At 54.1% G+C, this 5,665-nt stretch overlaps 1 pseudogene; it reads right to left on the bottom strand.

The window, feature by feature from the left end:
* Positions 1 to 3,377: 3,377 nt before the first annotated feature.
* On the bottom strand, positions 3,378 to 3,712 carry LOC125519440 (annotated as a pseudogene).
* Between the last annotated feature and the right edge of the window lie 1,953 nt (positions 3,713 to 5,665).

Here is a 5,665-nt window from a genome sequence, read left to right on the forward strand (position 1 = left end):
TCGATGATAATCACCGGGGCCTTGGCCCTCTTCGCTGCTCTTTGGGCCAGAGTCCTGAAAATGAACAAGTTCAGAGTAAAGCAAGTGAGGCACAAGACAAAACATCAAGGATTAAAGAACAACAAGTACAACAAGAGAAGCTTACTCTTCTTCTTCTTCCTCGTCGGAGCTGAACGCGGAGAAGTCGAAGTCCGGCGCGCGCCCGGCGCGAGGAGGCGGAGGAGAAGATTCCCTTGGCCGCTTGGCGGGAGCAGTGGCGGCGGTCTGAGACGACCCCGCTCCAGCTGTCGTCGCGGCGTGAGAAGCGGCAGGAGCAGAAGCGGTGGTCCGGGAGGGCCCCACTCCAGTTGTCGTCGCAGCATGAGGCGCTCCCGCGGCAACGGTGTTTGCCGCGGTGGAGCGTGTCACGCGGTGCGGCGACTGTTGACCCGCTTGCCGCTCCGCTACGTCACCGGCCTTGCGGAGACGCCTTCTTGGTGGGGATGGAGGCTCTGCTTGCGGCGAGCTGTCTGAAGATGAAGTGGAAGACGAATTGATTTTCAGCGAGCCGCTCGTATCCTTGGCGGGCTCGCTCGACTCGACGTTCTGCCCGGCAAGCTCTTTCTCGCCGGCAGGCTCCTGTCGCTCGGCACGGCTTCCCGCCTCCACTGCATCTGCCTCCTCCACGGTGAATCCAAACTCGCCCGCGGCTGCGGCTGCTGCCGCCTCTTCCAGCCTGGTGGCGATCAGTGCCATCTCCGCGTTGGTGGTGTCGCGGGTGAGGCCGTCCTTCTCGTCGGCGCGGATCGCCACTTCTATCAAGTCATCGAAGAACTGCTGCACGACGTCGTCTGCAGGCTCCTGCCAAGTTGGCACAATTCCATGCGAGTCGCACTCCGGCATCATTGCACGGATGCGGTCGAGCGAGGAATTGTTGCACAACGGAACGACGCCCCCCGGCAACCTGAAAACTTCGGGATGTTGGGGGTCATACTTGAAGAGCTCCTGGAGCATCGCGTTGAGCTCCAGAACAGTAAAGTTGTAGTTGAGGCCCGGCCGCAGCCTCATGATATCCGCCGCATTCTTGAACTCCCAAGTGGGTCTCCCCCGTTCCTGCAGGGGGGCGATGCGGCGGCGAAGAAAATCTGCGCCAACGGCGCCTACAGTAAGCCCAGCAAGCCTGAGGCGCAAGATCCTGGTGACGGCAATCTTCAGCCTGTCGTCTTCCGGGGCCACGTCACTCCAATCGCTGCCGCGTGCTACTGGGGTTTGGCGCCGGGTGGTGAATGGCTGCGGATTCTCCTCGTCAATCCAGCACCAATCTGCTCTCCACTCCTCCCACTTGCCGCGGAACTCTCCCTCCAGATAGGTTTCTTTCTTGCCGGCCCTCGAGATCCAGGCGATTCCGCCGGATAATGGCTCCCCTCTCTCTACTCGGGGTATGAAGAAATGGCGAAAGAGGGCTACGTTGGGATGGACTCCGACAAAGTTTTCGCAGAGATGTGCGAAAACTGCCATGGTCAGAACGGCATTGGGGGTGAAGTCAAGGAGGTGAAATCCGTAGGTATTCATGATGTCGCAGAAGAATTCAGAGAAAGGCGGGCAGAGCCCGTAGTAGAAGAACAGAGCGAAGAAGGGGTATCCATTTGGGGCCTTCTTCCAAGCGGCGGCGGGGAGTACCTTCGTGCACGGATGCGCTCGCGTCTCCGCCGACTAGAAGAGGTAGTAGTTCTCCCTCAGCTCCTTCGCGACAAGCTTGGGGGGAAAACTGCGCGCTCCTTCCGCAGCGCCGCAAGCCGCTGTGCCTCGGTCGACTTCACGACCTTCCCCTTGTCGGCTTTTGGAGCCATGGCGGAAGTGGTGGAGGAGATTGATGGCGTTGGTGGCGCTGGTGGCAATGGGGGGCGGAGCGCTGCTCTCTTTCGGTTTTGGGAAGACAAGGGAGCGGCGGAGATTTCTGAGATTGGAAGCAGCAACAGGCGAATGTGCGAACTGCCCCTGTTTCCCCTGCTTATAAAGAGGGAGGGGGCGGACGTTCCGCATTTCCGAATAAAGTAACCACCCACGATCTCTCCCACGACGCCGCATTCAACGCGTGCCGTTCGGGGAGGGCGCGGTGGATACGGAGTGAGATACGGCGTAACCTAGGCCGCGCGTGCCCGTGCCCTGTTTTGGGCCTGGCCCAACAGCGCTCGGCACCGTGTATGGCCCAGGCCCGGGGGCTCCTGTCGATGTAATAGAGTAGGGGTACCCTAGTATCCCGAACTTGTGCACGGGCAGTCGCAGCATCCCGCGGCAAGGCTTGCCGGGTGACCGCCAAGGTCCTCCGTGGTTCCCCTGGAGCCATTCAAGGAGACAAGACCCCGGCAAGAGGAGCTTGCCGGGAAGGCCAACCAAGGCACCTCAAGACCCCAGCAAGAGGAGCTTGCCGGGAAGGCCGCCCAAGGCACCTCAAGGAAATTGCCGCGACGCGCCTCGCGTCCCGGCAAGGCCCGGTGAGCGACAAGCTCCCGGACGCGACAAGACAACGACCGCGGCAAGGCGCTTGCCGCGGCAAGCCACCACTCCGTGCCCGCGCTCCAGCACATCCACCAATGTGTCGCTCTGGGACCCTTCCCAGCGTACGTGGCGGGAGGCTGTGCAGCCAGCGGTGAGCGGTGGCAAGCGGCGCTGACAAGATTGCTGCCGGGGCGAGCGGTGGCGTCCCTGACAGCCCCTTTTACACTGTTTAGGCGACGCAGACGGGCATTTAAGGCCATTTTCCCCTGCCGTCAGGGTTAGGTATGATACACTGTAGCAGGTAGCTGTACCAACCGCAACACCTTTCCCTTTTTGCCCTTGTCTACGTTGCCACCTGTCGGCGACCCCTTGAGCATATAAAAGGAGGCCCATGTGCAACATAGAGGGGGGTTCGAACACTCACGCTCGGTCTCGTTAGCTGCTGGTGTGTACTGTAGCACTCCGCGCTCCCGAGCAAGAACTCAATACAAACCACAAAGCAGGAGTAGAGTTTTACGCATCCGTGCGGCCCGAACCTGGGTAAACTGCTCGTGTGCTTCGCCTCGATCCGCTCTTTGCACGGCCTCCGCCCCCGCCGAACCGAAAGGGACTCGGCCCGCCGGTCCCATAGGTGTCCGTGGATCAGTCCCCCGACATCCTTCTTAAAAAAAACCCAGCGCCTGGTAGGTGCTGACGCGTGGCTGTCTTTTAGTCCCGGTTGGTGTTACAAACCGGAACTAAAAGTCCTCCTGCATGGGCTCCCCACAACGGTCATGTGGAGCACCTTTAGTCCCGGTTCATAACCCAACCGAGACTAAAAGTTGGTGCCTTTAGTCCCGATTATTTAGTCCTGGTTGTAGAATCGGGACTAAAGACCCTTCAGAACCGGGACTGATGCCTTATTTTCTAATAGTGCTTCTCACTAGCTGCTCGTTGAGGGCCCTGAGACGGGCCGCCTCCTCCCGCAGCATCGTCGTGTGCTTCTTCTTCTTCTTGCGGTACTTGTGCACGGCTGCCAGGTTGCCGTGCGGGTGGCGCTTCTTGCTTCGGGAGGTGGCGTGGTCGTCCTCGGGCTCGGCGGGGGAGTGGACGTGGAGGCAGGTGTGGGTGTGGGGTCGTATGCGGGCAGGTTGCAGGTGTGGGTGTGGGTGCAGCACGCGAGGTGCTCCGCCGTGCCCCCAAGGACGTCGTCGAAGTAGCTGCCCGTGGAGAAGGCCAGGTCCCCATCGTCCATGGCCGCGATTTGCAGCGAACCGGAGACGCTTAATTTGCTTGTGTGCTCACGTGACGCTTGCATTTGTTGCATATTTTTTCGCGGAAGGTGTCGACATGATGAGAAATACTTCAACGTGGACCAAAGGAAGCCACTTCCGTTAAAAAAAGCAAACGCCAGCGATTGATTCATCCACGTATTTTCTTCGTGAAAAAAGAAGCATCTGATGCGGAGTCCTGGGACAATTTTTTTTACTGAGGGGTGTGTCCTCCTCCAGGCTACAAACTCTTCCCAGAAATGGTTGCCTTCAATCGATCGATCGTAGGTGAGCGTCCACCGCGTCGGATCGATTCTTTATTGACTAGTCGAGAGCCAACCTTCACATATTTCATATTTCTGCAACTCAATCATTGTTTCAAAACGTCCCGCAACTAGGCCCTCGTTGCAAACCGGCCCAACCACGTTGCGCGCACGTCACATGTCCGTCATCTCTCACCCATGTTCGTAGGGACCTTCTAGTCCGCGTCTTAAGCGCTGGCTAGGAGAAACGACGCCCAGACGCACGCCTTATGGGCTAGGCCAGGAAATGTTTCAAAACCAGGCTGCTCGTTCCAGAAACCGTTTCACGGTCGCTCCTCAGGGTTGACTAGTTGACCGACAACAGTTGACTTTTGGGCACAAATACAAAAAAATGATTTTTTCTTTCAAAAACCAATAAAATTAGTGAATTCAGATATGTTCAAAGATTTTGAAAAAAAAGTTCACAAACTTCAGAAAATCCATAGATTCGAAAAAAAGCTCATCGATTTTGAGAAAAAGTTCACAAATTTGAAAAATAATTCATCAATTTTGAAAAGAAGTTCTTAAATCTTATTATTTTTTCTGAAATCTGAAAAAGTTCAAACATTATAATTTTTTTAAGTTTGACAAATTTCGTCATTTTTTAAAAAATCCTCGATTTTGAAAAAAATCAACTATTTTGGAATATTGTGTTATCCATTTAAAAAAATTGACATATTTTGTAAAAATGTTCATAAATTCGAAGAAAGTGGTCTGATTTGAAAAAAAATCATGTATTTAAAAAAATAAAAAAAGGAAGGATAAAGAAAGGATAAAAGCGTGCAGAAAACTAAAAAAGAAAAAACCGGTCAGAGTTTGTGAGTCACGAGGTGGTCCTTGTCCCAACGCTTAAAACACGTTCCGAAAAGCTTTTCCAGTTTTAAAGTAACGGCAAAGTCTTGAATCGAAAAGTGTCATGCAGGTGCAAAATCTATGGACAACCAAAGAATGTCATGCAGGTGCATCCCCGGCCCGTCCAAGACGAAAAGCCCATTTTCTGTCATGATTTTTTTGTCATAGAAATAGAAGCCCAGCACATCTATGATGATACGTGTTTTTGTCATAATTATTGTCATATAAGTGTCATAACCATGACATTGTTTGTTCGGGTCATATTGTCACGGATGTGCCTTTTTTTAGTGTAGGCGACTGTGTTTTTATGTCTTAGGCGATTTGGAAGGTGTGCGGTGGTTTAGGCGCCTTGGTTCGACGGGTCCGACTTAGTTTTAAAATGAGTTAATACATGTTTTAGTACATAAACTTGTGGTGGTGGGAACAGTTTCATACAAAAACTAAAAAACCCCAAAAAAGTAGTACATGAACTCTACTGCCGTAACAAACGCATACAAATCTGTCTGAACTAGTCCGCGTGGAGTGCCACGTCAACAACCTGCATTTATCTAGAAACCCCCCTGACTTGTCGCAAAATTCAGTCTTTCGTCCTCACTCGCGCCAGGCTGAATAGAGTTAAACAAAAACACCCTCGACGGTTCAGATATACAGCCGACGCCCTCGTAACCCCTCCCCAAACCCCTCCCCTGTCTCGTCCTCGACGGCGACCCAGGGTGACACCGTCTTGGGCGTGGCGGCGCCGGCGATCGATGGAGCCGCGACTTCGTGAACCAGGGGAGTTCC

Source organism: Triticum urartu, chromosome 7 (genome assembly GCF_003073215.2).
Source record: "Triticum urartu cultivar G1812 chromosome 7, Tu2.1, whole genome shotgun sequence".
Classification (NCBI taxonomy): domain Eukaryota; kingdom Viridiplantae; phylum Streptophyta; class Magnoliopsida; order Poales; family Poaceae; genus Triticum; species Triticum urartu.